The sequence below is a fragment of the Canis lupus genome, chromosome 4 (assembly GCF_048164855.1).
Source record: "Canis lupus baileyi chromosome 4, mCanLup2.hap1, whole genome shotgun sequence".
Lineage (NCBI taxonomy): Eukaryota > Metazoa > Chordata > Mammalia > Carnivora > Canidae > Canis > Canis lupus.
The window spans coordinates 43577838-43592938 of NC_132841.1; the positions used below are offsets into that span (position 1 = coordinate 43577838).

The 15101-nt window shown below is 42.7% G+C and overlaps 1 protein-coding gene and 1 long non-coding RNA gene across 2 annotated transcripts in view; one reads left to right on the forward strand and one right to left on the reverse strand.

The window, feature by feature from the left end:
- Positions 1–15101, forward strand: part of SLIT3 (slit guidance ligand 3) — a 591163-nt gene that overhangs the window by 352816 nt on the left and 223246 nt on the right. The window lies entirely within an intron of this gene.
- LOC140632323 (uncharacterized) overlaps positions 12350–15101 on the reverse strand; it is a 37109-nt gene continuing 34357 nt past the window's right edge. The window contains exon 3 of the long non-coding RNA XR_012029842.1: positions 12350–12827. This is a non-coding gene — a long non-coding RNA (uncharacterized lncRNA). The remainder of the gene's footprint in view (positions 12828–15101) is intronic.

Genomic DNA, 15101 nt, shown 5'->3' on the forward strand with positions numbered 1-15101 from the left:
CCCCTCCCCAGGATTCTGTTTCTAGACATGAGCTGAGGAAGGAGGGTGCCCCAGCCTCCCTTCCTAATCACAGGTGTAGCACCAACAGTGCTCAGGCCTTGCACTTCTGAGAACTTACTGTGTGCCAGACACCATGCCCAGCTCTGTCTGTGCTCTCTCCTTACAGTGCCAACACCAGTAGAAGTGGTTGTCTCCCCTGTGGAGCCCAAAGCTGAGGCCGTGGGTGTTATGAGTAACTGGCCCAATGTCGCCTGGCTAGGAGTGGCAGGGAGCATTTTAGAGACCAGACTACCTGACCTTGGAGCCCCAAAGGATAAACCATTTGGCCTCCAAGAGCGCCTACCTGTTTTAGTGTTTGCTTAAATATAAGCCTCACTCCCTAGCAGGGCTGTGTAGGGAAGACTGAGAGGGTGTCCTCTCCTCTGCACTGACGGCCCTGCGTACAGTGGATGGTCTTCTCTACTTCTGAGCCATCTTCAGGCAAAGATACAGCCATGGGTTCTCCAAGCTGAGAGTGGACCCTGAAATCGCCTGTCCTCACCCCCAAGGGTGCTGTTTCCTTGAAGGTGTGCCCAGGAATCTGTGCTTTCACTTCTGTCCAGAGAGGTAGGTGGGTGGCTTCCCCCTTGCAACACACTACCTAGGACCTCATTTCTTCTCCTGAGGGTGACTCATGCTGCAGGGGCCTGGACTTACTGTGTCTCCTCCTTGCCCACCTTAAGTGGAGGTACCAGGCCCAAAGGTGTCTGTAGTCCTTAAGGAGGGAACCCTGTGGAATAAACCAGAGCCTGACTGTGAGGAGGCCTCCACCCCCCTGCCAGCCTCAGCCACTTCCCAGTGGTCAGTATTCTTCTGCCCAGGCACCAATGTGAGCCATCAGACCGTCTTCCCTGGTCATTTGCCTCCTCAGTAGAAGCCAGGCTTTGTTTGTCTGCCTGTGTGTAAAACTCCTCAGGTAGGCCTCAGATAAATAACCTGCCAATCAGGAGAGACAGCTATCCCTGCAGAGTAACTGAGGGAGATGGAATTCTAGAAAGTCTTACTTCCAGTTGGACAGACTTAGCCCTCTCTCTGCTCCTCTCTGAGCCATACCGACCCTGGCTTCAAGGCAGGCCTGCCTTTGGTCCTGCCTCTACCACTACTCACTTGATCACAAGCTTTGGGTAGGTGGGTTAACCACTCTGTGCCTCAGTTTCCTCATTTGTAAACTGAAGGTCCTGATAGCACCTACTCATAGGATTGCTGTGATGATTAAATGGCTTAAATCTCCTAAAATGTTTAACACAGTGTTGGGCACATAGTAAGTCCTCAGAAAATGTTAACCATTGCCATTATAACAGCAACAATAATAACAATGCTTAATATGACTATGGGACATTGGGTGGGGTTGGTATGACTTGCTGGTATAATTTTGAGCAGATAATCTCATTTCTGTTAGCCTTGGTTTACATATCTATGAAATGGACACAATAAGAGTACCTAACTCACTGGGCTCTTGTGAGGATTGAGAAGGTTCTTAGAACAGTGCCTGGCAATAATAAGCACTCACCAAATATTAGCTATTTGTTATTACTCAGTACTTTTTTAAAGATTTTTTATTTATTCATGAGAGACACAGGCAGAGACACAGGCAGAGGGAGAAACCAGCAACTTGTGGGGAGCCCGACGTGAGACTCGATCCTGGGACTCCGGGATCATGCCCCAAGTCAAAGGCAGATGCTCAACTGCTGAGCCACCCAGGCATCCCACATTACTCAGTATTTTTAATGAATAGTTTATTGCTGGGTCCAGACCAATAACCTATAACGTGATGGAAAGAGTCACATTAAGAGTCAGACGTGTCACCAGCCCTGGGACTTTGGGCAGAGGTACTTTGATGACCTTAGCCAGGGTTACTCTCTCCATGTATAACATATTGCCCATTTCCCTTCCAAAGACAGTATGCAGAGAAAGTGAGGGAACAAGTGTGAAAGTGTTTTGGTTCTAAAAGTTCTATTTTAAGTAAAGCAGTACCTAAAATATTAATTAGATTCACTCTCGGCTGTTTAAATGTTAAAAAAATAAATAAGAATTCCTCTAAAGGAGAATTTAATGTCAAACACTAGAAATTTTAAAATTCTGTTTGGCATTTCCTTCTCATAAAAGACCTGGTCACCCAAAAAGGGGCAAGAAACAGCTCCCGAGACAGATTTCTAATCAGGGAGGATCAGTGGGCGGCAGATGTGATATACACAGCAGCCTCTGTTGCCCTGTCTTTCTTGGGTATGGCTTAAATCCAGAGATCCAGAGGGACACCAGAGTGGCATGAAAGCAAGGGGCCAAGTCTATATACCAGGGTTTCTTAAAGACTAGTAGTAAACACATTTAAGGATACATGGGAAAACTTTTAAAAATTTATTGTTGATGTATAATAGAGAAAACTATAGCTCACCCATTAAGTTCTTATTGATGTTATTGTTTTCCTCATTTTTTAAAGATTTTATTCATTCATTCATTCATTCATTCATTCATTCATTCATAAGAGACCAGAAAGAGGCAGAGTCATAGGCAGAGGGAGAAGCAGGCTTCTTACAGAGAGCCCGATGCAGGACTTGATCCCAGGAACCCAGGATCAGGACCTGAGCCAAAAACAGATGCTCAGCTACTGAACCACCCAGGTGCCCTCCTCTTTAATAATTTAAATGTGAGCCATTTTAAAAGGAAGTGTACGTAAACATGACAAAAATCCTGAAGACGGAAAAAAAGTGACAAAAGTTTGGAAAATGCTACATTAAACAAATCTTTATTGAGTACCTATTACTTGCCAACCACTCTACTGGGTGCTGGGAATGTCACAATTAATAATATATCATCCCTGTCTTGAAGCTCTCCGTCTGGTATGAGAAATAGTCACATCCATGCTAACTGTAACACGATGTGATAGGTGATGTGCTAGCAGTGGAAGAAAGTGCAAAGCAAACCAGATAAAGGAGGGATCTGTTCCATGAGGTAAATGAGAAGAGCTTCAGAGAAGGATGACATTTGACTGAGTGCCAAACATGCTCAGTCCTCCAGTTATTGGTAGGTGAACAATACTGCGCTAAACAGTGTCCCTGTTACCAGAGCTTACACATTCGCAGGCAGTGTAGGACTACATCCTAACGGTTAAGGAAATATGTAAGGCAAATGCAAGTTCTGATAAGTGCCACAAAGGAAATAGCTACAGAATGAGGATGGGGCCCTTCTATGCAGGGGCAGTCAGAGAAAGTCTCTCTCAAAGGTAAAACTGAATCACAAATGATAAGAAACCTCTAGCCATTGGAAGAGAGGCACAAGAATGTTGGAAGCAGAGAAGATGCAAGCTCAGGCTTTGAGGCCAGAAAGAAATTTGGGGTGTTCTAGGAACAAAAAGACCAGTGTGACTGCAGATAGGGAATAAGAGGACAAGTGGTCCATTGGCAGTCTCAAAGGACCTCATAGGCAACAGTAGAGTTTGAATCTGATTCTAAACTCAGTGAAAAGCCAAGAGAAATGATTGGAGATGGGGGGAGCTATCACGCACACATTTGGAGAAATGGACACAGGACCAAGGGGACAGTTGGAGCAAAGGCCAGAGACGTGAAAGGGTGTGATGGGCTTTAGGAATGGCCAATATAGTTAATTGCAGGAAGAAGCAAGGGGGTAAAGCTAGAACAGGTTGGAGCCCAGTGGTCTAAGGCATTGAATACCACAACAGGCACCTTGGACTTTATAGCTGTCATACCATTTGCCACAGCAGCTACATCATTTTACATTCCCATCAACATTGCACATGGGTTCTAGTTTCTCTATATCCCCTCTAAAACTTACTACTAGGACTTTTAAAAATGGTAATCATCCTAAAGCATATACTGTGGTATCTCATTGTGGTTTTACTTTTTATTTCCCTAATGATTAGTGATGCCGAGCATCTTTTCAGATGCCTATCAGCCATTAGTATGTCTTTTTGGGGGAAAAAAGTCTATTCAAGTCCTTTGTCTGCTTTTTAATTGGATATTTGTTGTTGTTAAGTGGACTTCATCTATGACACAGCAGTGACAAGCTAAAGGGTTCTTGAGCAGAGCACTAACATAGATCAGATTGTAGAAATACACATCTGGCAGTAGGAAGGATGAATTGGAGGGTAGAGGCACAAAGCAGGGCTCCCAGGGTTGGGCACTGTGTTGACCCAGTGGTGAAATGATTAGATAGTAATGACCAACTGAATAACAACTCATGTCTGCTTCTGAAAACTGCAACCGTAGATGAGGGATCTATGTTCTCTCCTAGAGAGATGAGCTTCTCCTCAGGACCTCATATGCTGAGTTAGGTGGGTGGATAGACTCAGTCTTCCTGTGTTTGGGGAGCTATGGGTTGTCATTCTACGATGATCCTGATTTCTGAGTTAGTACCACTGGGAAAAAAGCACTGTTGTCATTGAGCGACCTGGTGGATGGAACACAGCCTGTGCAAATAATTTTCTGAATAGTGAGTTGCTAGAAAAGCTGATAGAGATACCAGATCCTACCCATCTGGGTTCATAGCTGACCTTGTCAGCTGACTTCTAATCAGCTTTCCAGCAGCTAGCTAAGCTCTGAAATGTGTCATTTAGGGCAGTAAGAATACCACTTGGTTAGCGCCTTTAAATATAATGAATGACACTCTCTTTTTTTATATTAGAATAAGCCATGAGGCTTAGAGTTGACAAACCTGGACTTGGCTTTGAGAGTGAGCACATCATCCTCAGAACTGTGGTTTCTGCTTCTATAAAATCAGGGAAGTGGCAACCCCTTTGTTTTTGTTTGTTTGTTTGTTTACAACATGCATACTACATATTGCCTCGTTCCATGTTCTTTCCAACATCCTCCTTGTATACTTGTCTATAATGCAGAGATGGGAAAGCTAAAAATGGCAGTCCCCAGACTCCCCCATGGCTCTGCTGGTGACTGAATATCTGCCATCTGATACGCGTATACAAAGACTGGAATCCAGAACTGAGTTCGTTGGGAAGAGAGGGCCTGCCAGGGATCCCTCTTGCTGTTGTGGTTTCTGCAGACATGTAATAGCTACAGAGCCAACTGCTGAGGGTTATAGCTTTTAAAATCCCCACATGACAGCTGGACGGTCTCACCCTGGAACCAGCAGTTGGGGCAGTTGCCTCCTGCTTTCCCAGCTTTGTGTTGTAGCAGCTCCCTTGGCTGGCCAGTTCTGTGGTATTGTTCCTGAGAGCTACTCCCAGAGGAACTGGGAGCCCATCCAACATGTGTAAGCATTTCGTCCTAATTTGCTACAAAATTGACAGATGGTTACAAAAGTGTTGGTCTTCTTAAACTCTCTAGAATAGCTCCTGGTAACCTGTAATGGATCCCAGGCTCATTTACGTGGTTCAGAAGGAAGGCATAAAATAACAGACTTAGTATTCTTCTTGACTCCTAGATGTTCAGTCAATACTGGATGTCTGAAATTGGGACTGATTTCCTCAGTGGAAGAGACCACTGCCTTCCTGTATGATGGAATTTCAGGGATATGAGGAAGAGATTTCTCTATCTTTTCCCTCTGCTCTGCTAAGTCCTTGCACCTGCTTACTGTTCTCTGGAAGGTAGTGCTGTTGTTGTTGCTGTTTTTAAGGGAAAAGACTTTCATTTAGAAGAAAGATTCAGAACTCAAATGTTCCTATATTCATTGCACTGGCTTGAGTTGAAATGAGGTACAATAGATGATTTGGGCTCCTGTGCTAAAAGGGGCATTTGAAGAGGACAGAGAGCAGTATGAGGGTACTAGACCCCTGTCTACAGGAAAGAGAAGCAGGACAAGGAAGCCAGACAAAGACTGGAGCTAGAAGTGTCCTCCATCCAAAAGGCCTGTCTCCCAGGAACATGGGGAGTTAGGATGCTCGACAGGCCATGCCAATACATGGCCACTGAACCCCATTTCTGTGGCCCCTGTGAGCAGCTGGAAGTTGGCCAGGATGACTGAAGTGCCAAGAGCAAGGGAATCGAGGCACGAAAGGACTAGAGAAGTAGGTGAGGGTCCAGTCAGGTGGGGTCTTGTGAACCATTTTATAAGGACTCTTATCTAGCAGTTAACTGACATTTTCTGCAAAGGGCCAGGTAGTCTCTGCCATAACTATTTAACTCTGCTATTATGGCACAGAAGCTGCCATGAACAATAAATACATAAATGAACAAGAGGCTGAGTTCCAGTAAACTTTATTTCAGGCTGCAAGCTGGATTTGGCCCCCACAGGCCATAGTTTGCTGATGCCTACCCTAGTCTAAGGACACTGAGAAGCCTTTAAAAGATATAAGGAAGTTACCTAATCACGTTTCTGTTTGTAGGAGAGCACCCTCCCTCCAGGATGGAAAGTTGATTGTGGGGAGTGGAGGGTTTGGAGCAGCCCGGGAAGAGGTGGTGGTGCCTCAAGTGAGGACGTTGCCAGTGGACATAGAGAAGTGGATTGCACAGCTTCTTGGAAATGTAAATGATAGAATTTGGTGATTGGATAAGTACAAGAATTAAGGAGAGGGAAACATCAAGACCTATCCCCAGGCCTCTGGCCTATAGAATGTTCTAGACATCAACTTGTTCCTTTTTTCTTCCATCTAATGATTTGCCAAAGTGAACCCTATCCCCAAAACCTTTTCAATCCAGTCGTTTTTTTCTCATAGGCCTTCTATCATTGTCCCAATCATTAAGACTCCAGGCTGGAATCATCCTTGACACCTTTTTTCCCTAGGAGTCCTCCTCTTTCCTAATTATAAGTACATGATCTGTCAACTCAAGTTCCACCATTTGCAGTTGCAGCCACCCTCTCTCTCTTGGTCTGTCTCTCCCCTTTCAGAATCCCTTGGTCTTAGTCAATCCCTTCTCCAGTGCACCATGCACATTCCTACCTCTGCAGATTTTTCTTCACACTGGTTCCCACTCTCTACTTATTATGTTTGTAGGATTGATCTTGTTTGCAAAGACAAAGACTTCCCTTTGAAACCTTGCTCCTTAACATGGTTACACTACAGGATGGAGCCAGTTATTTCTCAAAACCTCAGTTTGCTCATCTGTAAAATGGGGTTGATTTTATTGAGTAGTAACATATTGGTATGAGCATTAACTCACAGAATGTATTTTGAATATGGCAAGTGTTCAATTAATATTGCTTTTCTTCACCCACACTCCCTAAGAGTGGGTTTTTTGTTGTTTATTATTTATTATTTTTAGAAAGGGGAAGAAAGAATCTTAAGCAGACTCCATGCCTAGCACAGAGCCCAACATGGGGTTCAGACTCACAGCCCTGAGATCATGACTTGAGCCAAAATCAAAAGTCGATGCCTAAACCGACTGAGACACTCAGGTGTCCCTCTAAGAGTGATTTAAATAATTAAACCAGCATTTATGGATAAAGTACTTAGCAAAGTGTCTGGCACATAGTATATGGTCAGTAAAGGTTGACCTTTTTTTTTTCTTATTTAGTATAAATACCAAGCAGAGTTGATAAACTGTTGTTCCTCTGCTTGTCATTCCATCATTATGATAATCAGTTTGGGGAACTTGCAGATCAAGAGTGCAACGGAAGCAGCTTGGAGCTAGAACAGGAGAAGATGCAGCCAGAGGCAGAAGGAGGGCACTAATGGTGTACATTTCCCAAAATCAACTTCACCTAATTTTTAATTTTGCTAATGGCTAGTCTTTATTTGAGATGTCATGCTGAAATAACTCTTTTAATAAAGGAAAACTAATGCACTCATTTTTCCCCTCCCTTCCTCTACATCAGCAAGGACTTGGTGCAATGATGTATATCACCCTTTTATTTTAATTAAGCGTATAGCTGTGAGAGGCTTGTAAAAATGTTGCCAACAGAGAAATGCTCTAACGGATGTGAACTTGAGGTTGGCTTGTCCCATATATCTTTACTACATAAAATTGCCCTCTTCATCTTGCACGTGAGGTGAATAGATTAGCCCCAGTGTGCACCTCTGGAGGGAAGCAGTGGAGGAAATAGGGTGTTTGGGAACACGAGGAGTGTGCAGTTGTGAGTGATTTCCAGAAGACTGAGAAGAAAAAGGAAAGGTGTTTTCTGTGCATGATCATGCGCAGGGAAATATCCCCTTTGAGGTTCTCTGTCATTCCCTTTTACGTGTCACATAACAGGTGATGTGTAACTACACAGATTTTGAGGGAAAAGGTGAGGATTTTAAATCTGAGACCCAGGATTAAACCTCAGCCATCCAGTGCCAGAGCCTCTGTGTTCAGTCATTATGCTAAGCTATTCCTCCACTGAAGGAGCATAGCAAGGGGTCAGGTGAGGAGATTGCAGTTAGCCCATAAACTATAGGTGAGCCATGCATCGTGGGTATTTATGCGATGCCTTGGACCTAGTACATCAGTGAGTGCAGCATGAAATACTGAGTTGATGGTGTCTGTGATTCCTATTAAAAATAAAATTGGGGGATACCTGAGTGGCTCAGTGGTTGAGAGTCTGCCTTTGGCTCAGGTCATAATCCCGGGGTCCTGGGATCAAGTCCCGCATCGGGCTCCCCGCAGGGAGCCTGCTTCTCCTTCTGCCTCTGCCTCTATGTGTCTCTGATGAATAAATAAATAAAATCTTGTTTAATAAAATAAAATTGGGAGAGAAACTTAGCTTAAATAAGCCAGGAAGAGAGAGACGAAGAAACTGACATATACAAAAGAGGTTTTTAAGAGAGGAGACTCCCCTCTCCCCCTCAGAGAATTAAGCTTGCACTGGAAGATGTAAAAAGAAGGCAGTTTGGGAAGCAATGTGGAAAGCCCCTGAATGCCCACACACTCCATACGGAATAAGGTAGTTGATCAGATAGGGGTGGAGGGTGCAGGCATCTGTATTCCCGCCTGCAGCTGCGATCGTCTCACTGGTGAATAATTCATTCTGAGATTGTCCTCCTAGCCTATAGTTAAGTTGTTCTCCTTGCTCTCCACAAAGTCGGCTGGGTATAGAAAGCTGTTGTGCCAGCTAAGGATGTGGTGTCCTGCACAGGGAAAGTTCAGAGGTGCAGAGGGGAAGTTCACGGGGGAAGTACACATGGGTGCTATGTGAGAGGCCACAGGCCTCTAGTTAAAATCTTCAACTCCCAAAATACAGGCCAAATGAATCCAATCAGCGTGCTCATCTTCCCTGAAGGCAGGCCTGACTTCTTTACTTTGTAGCCTTTTATCGTTGAATCTCTTCTAGAATGCAGTCCAAATAGGACCAGATATCCCAAAATCCTTTATCTTCTAGAATCAAGGCCATTGTTACAGAGAGTTTGCCGTTCTGGAAACTATGTTTTGTTTTTTGTTTGTTTGTTTGTTTGTTTTTCCTGGATTCCTGCTGGAAAGAAATGACAGTCATTTCCATGCAGTAAAAGCCAAAGTCCCTTTTTTATTTTATCCATTCTAAATTGTTTAGTATTTACTACTGATTATGGACATTGACTTCTCAAAGCAAAGTCCTTGAATAGAAGAAAGCATACTAAGTAGTATCAAATTGGTAGATCACCAAAACATGGTGTGGAAAAAGCTTCTTGGCTTTTATGTTCCCACTTTTTATCAATGAGGAAGTAACTTTAAACAATAATGTATAGAATCCAAAATATAATTTATTGCTGAAAAATTAAAGCACTTGGTGGTATTTAATCTAGAAAAGCCTAGCATGTATTCAATTTATCTTAATTAACTGAGTTTTAAAGTGTTTAATTTTTAAAAACCAGAGAACATTATTTTATACAAATCAAGTACTACCTAATCTTACAATAAAAGAGTTCCTCTCTACAGACATGGCCGTTATTGAAAACTTGGTTATCTTTCCAGAAAGTTTCTATGCCTAATTAAATGGAATCAGAGTACATATTGTTTTGAAGTTTACTATTTCACTTAACAAAATATCATGGCAATGCTTCCACGTCTGAACATAATTCTCCTTGAATAAACTGCTTGGTATTCTCTTGTCTAGATGCATTAGAAATTAGTTTAACATTAACCAGGCAACCACGAATAGAGATTTAAGTCGTTTCTAGTATCACTAAGATAGTGTTATAGTAAACATCCTCCTGTGTCTATATTTATACATTACTCAGGGTATATTTATAGGATAAATTTCTAGAAGTGGAATGGCCCCGGGGACAGGGCATTTATAAGAATGAAGCGGGCACAAATTAAAGCCAGGGTTCTTTGGGCTAGACAAAAAGGAGAGCTTTGCCATCCCTGTAGAACCTTGAATGCATCACTGATGCTGAGATGTCGTCTTTCCGTAGAGCTTCAGCGAGCTCCCCCCCCCCCCCCCCCCCCCCCGCCCCCAGGCTGCACTGCCGCGTGGATGCTGGGGCTGGCCCTAACCGTGCCACGCGTCCGTCCGTGGATCCAGCGCCCCGAGAGCTGGATTCTTCCACCTGACTATAATTAATGGCAAGTGCAAGGAAGTTGTTGGAAACACAAATCGGGTTCACAAACCTCTTATAAAATATCTTCTAAAAACCCTCACCTTAGTGTAGCCGTTGACAACATGGCTGGGGCCTCAGTGACAACTGATATACGAACTTCCTTTACCAAAGTATTACTAGCCCCAGGGACCCTCTAAATCTCATTTTCTTTTTCTTTTACCCAAGTTGGAACACCAGGCAGAAATGCATATATATATATATATATATATATATATATATATATATATATATATATATATGATGAATGCAGTGCACAGTTGAGATTTCTCCTGCTAGGAGTCTCTCCACACCTTGAATTTTGGACTCTCAAGCCGTTTTAAATGCGGTTTCATTTTTCTTCCCTGTCATTACCTGATTTCATCTGAAAAATCTCAGCATGTGGTTCTCTTTTCCTTTAATTCAGTAGATTTGGCATTGCTGTTTATTATATCAATGTGACATCTATCTAACATAACATCTTTGAAGCACCAGGATGTTTAAAAAAAAAAAAAAAAAGGTTTAACTCTTCAGGGCTAACTGGAGACTGTTTAAATTTATAGAGGTGACTTTAGCCCTTTGTAGATTTTCCTCTAGATAGAAATATATTTGTAATCAAAATGATAATCCATATTCCCTCATTCCTCAGCTGAGATGAATGGAAAGAGACTTGGGGGAAGGTTGAGCTATTTATTCACAGATTGTTTAAAGTCAGAGTTAGTCTGTCTTGGGAAAGAAGATTGTATTAGCTTGATAAAGCTAACCCTTTCAGCCTGGGGAAAAGAGAATCACACAATAACACCACACAGGTTTCCTTGGCTTCTCTAACGACGAATTAGATTTTCACACACCAAAACCTTCCATATTGGAGGGTATGCTTCTAGAGATAATATGGACATAAAAGCAATACCAGATTTTTTTTTTTTTTTTTTTGATGGGAAGCAGGAGACATTACAACAGACCCCAGGATTTAGAGAGAGGGCTGGCGGGGAGCCACAGGGGCACGGTGGAAGGGCTATGGCCATCTTTATTCAGTACAGACAAAATTTTGTCAAAACAAAAATCTGCCATTAATGTCTGCAGCAAGAGGTGCCTTGTTCGGAGTCTGGTTGGAATTTTTTAGCATGGAGTATCAGTAAAAACCATATAGGGAGTTTGACTATGATTTATGTCAGGGGACAGTTCTTTCCCTTCCTGCAGTGCCACACACAGATTCAGAAGTAGGCAAGGAAGCGAGCTGATGCATACAACCAAGGCACAACGCCCCAGACAGAGCCAAGCAGGAAGGGTTTGGAGGTGCTAAAATCTGGCTTGTAAATCTCAAGGTGTGTTAATACTAGGACTTAGCTAGAAATTGCTGTTGACTCTGGCCCTGGAACCTAAGCCCACCATACATTTGACCTTAGATAGGGTGTTGATTTCAGTTTTTTTAAGAGTCTTTCAGGCCCTCAACCTGATGATTATGCGATGATGCTTGGGGCCGTCTGTTCCTAGTTACTCATCATCCCACTGGAGGAATAGAAAAACTCCTATTTAGCGATCCCTTCATTTATTTCTGTCTCCTTTGTACCTCTGAAGCTGAACATATTAGTCATGTTGTATGACAAGGATCGCAGGGATATTCCCAGCTGTTTGGAAGGAGAGGGGGAGAAATGACAGGCAGAGAAGCCACTATCAATAATACAAAGCACTACGGGTGAGGTGTACAGCATTTTGGTGTTGTCAGCAATCTAGCCAGACCCCAGTCAATCTCCTGTATAAGGTGTCCCCAGTGGACTTGAGAGAAAAGTTGCCTGGAGAAAGAGATGGGAAGGAGAGGTGAGAAAAGACTCCCTAAGACGGAGAAATACATTATTTCTAAAATTGGCAATCCTTTTTGATGAGTTAAGTGGAAGCGAGTTATGATCTAAATCAATAGAATTGATAATGTTTTCATCTTGAAAGGTTAACTGTATTTTTGACACTCCCCTATCTCCCAAGCAACTTGGCTTTTAAGAAAGAAAAAAAAAATCCTCTGGGCAAGGAGCCTCAGATACACTTAATTTAGGGCTGATGTTTATGACTGGTCATTGACCTTGAAATTCCATTAGCGCTAATGAAGGACAGTGCTGGATGCGTCCTGCCTGGAGTCCGGTAAGTGACGGGCTTGGCGCCCGGAGGGGCCTCCCTCCTCTGGCTCCGCGCTCAGCTACGATCTGACTTCGCTGGGTCCTGCTGTGCTGCCTCAGCCGGGCTCTTCTTGCAGGGCTCAGGACAGCCTCCCTTGGCTGCAGGTTCTCTTGGGCCTCCCTTCCAGAGGAAGGAAGTCCTGTTAGAGTGAGTTTATTGGTTGCTGTAGCTCCTTCTCCTTTCCCAGAGCAGTGGGATTCAAATGCAGATATGCAGCTGGCCTCCTGAAATTTTCCATCTGAAACAGACAAAAGATAACAGTTGTGAATATTCTGCTCTTGGTGGGGTTGCTGTTGTTGTTTTGCCAAAGTATTTTAAAGTAAATTATAGACATTGTGACACTTTATCCCTAAATATTTCAGAATGCCTCATTAAAAAGTAAAAATATGTTCTTCCAAAACTACATCATTATTGCACTTTAAAAAATGAATAATTCCTTTGTATCATCCAATATCCAGGCCATATTACAAGTCCCCTATTTTTCTAAAAAAAATTTTTTTTAACAACTGGTTTGTTCACAATACAAACCAGACACAGTGTACACATCGCATTTAGTTGTTATTGCTCTTTTAGCCTGGAACTATGCGGTTCTCCACAATAGCCTCTTGTTGCATGTGGCTACAAGCGCTTGAAATGTGGCTAGTCTAAATTAAGATGTGCAATACGCATAAAATACACACCAGATTTTTGAGGACAGTGCCAAAAACAAATGTAAAATAGCTTATTAACAACCTTATCTCAATTATATGTTGAGATTATAATATTTTGGATATCATGGTTATATATTAAATATATAATGTGTTTCTTTTTACATTTTTAATGCGGCTACTAGCAAATTTAAGATTCTGTAGGGGCTGGCATCTGTGGCTCGTATTATATTTCTATTGGATAGAGCTGGTCAAAAACATTACCCTCTGCTTTTAATCTGGAAGAGTTCCTTCCTCTGTTTTTCTCTCGCCCTTGAATGACGGAAGAAACCAGGTCGTGAGATATGCCCCACTTTCTGCATTTTCCTGATGGTTCCTCTAAGCTACAGTTTAACTTGTGCCTCTAGCTCTATATTTCTAACAGCTGGTTAATTAGGCTTGCTTAGATTTCAGGCTTAAATTTTTTCACAAGAAGCCTCCACGAGTGACACTGTATTTCAGAGTACCACGTCAAGTTACGCCTAACCTTTGTCTTCTTGCTCACATGCTAAGATTAATGAGTTCAGATGGTTACTATCTGATCCCTCTCTTTAAAAGTGTTTTTGGGGTGCCTAGGTGGCTCAGTGAGTTAAGCATCTGACCCTGATTTCTGCTCAGTTCCTGATCTCAGGGTCCTGGGATCAGCCCCATGTTGGGCTTCAAAAGCTCAGCGGGGAGTTGGCTTGAGGATTTTCTTTCTGTCAGGCTCTCCCTCTGCCCCTCTCCTTGATCATGCATGCCCACACTCTCTCTCTCAAATAAATCTTAAGAAAAAAATTTTTCCACCTTCATTGCCAGCAATAATCTGTGACCAAGTATTTGGCACCCTGAACCAGCCTTTAATTCAATGATTTAACATTCATTGATGACTGTCGCCCAAATTAATTATTTAATTGGAGGTTAAGTTGTAAAATGATTTTTTCTACCATTCTATTTAGATCTATTAGTTAGAATTGCTATGGGAGGAAAAAAAAAAAAGCTCCAAAAACTAGACTAGCTGGTTACCCTGAAACACAGTTGCTATAGGAAAAACCAGATAAATGCTTGATTCCTTCTAACTACCAGTTTTCAGAATAAAGAGTTGCAGAGTGGTGACAATTTTACTTTGAGTATTACTTTGAACTTACGGATTTTTGAATATTAAATATCAGGTAGGATTTTGAATTTCTAGTTTCTAGCATTTAAAAATTCTAGAAAAAGATACTAGAAATTTTGCATGAAAATCTGTATTTCTGGATTTCCCTGAGAAACGGGCTCAAGCAACAGTAACTGGCTGACATGTTCACCAGCCCCTCCCTGGAGTTTGCTGGACGGGATTTTGATACAGTCCTTATACACGGACATCTCCTCCCCTATCAGTGGCCATCTGCGTCCAGCCACTGAGTTAGGTTCTCTGCCTTCCACCTATTTTGGCTGTAACCCTGGGTCCACCTTATGCATGAATAAAGAAACTAAAGAACCAAGAGAAGAGCCTGCCTGAGGGGCAGGGTTGGGACTAGAAGCTAGGATTGCTCCCTCCCAGGAGGATCACTGTTCCCAGACAGTTGGTAATAATCCAGTAGCAAGTGGAAGGGACCCAGTCGGTGTGTGATTTGCATTTTCTGCATGCAGATGACAGTTTAGTACTGCTGCCACTGTGGATCTGTCTGACGGTGATTAAATCTTTCCCAAAGCCCGGGCAGATCATGGTGCTGCCCACAGCCTTAGCCCTAGTTCAGGGCCCTCCTTGGGACCATGACCTACAGAGTCTATGTGAACTACTCAAAATAAATAGGATTAGTACAAACTCTTTGGAGATCCCTTGGGCGATATTTATCACAATTTTA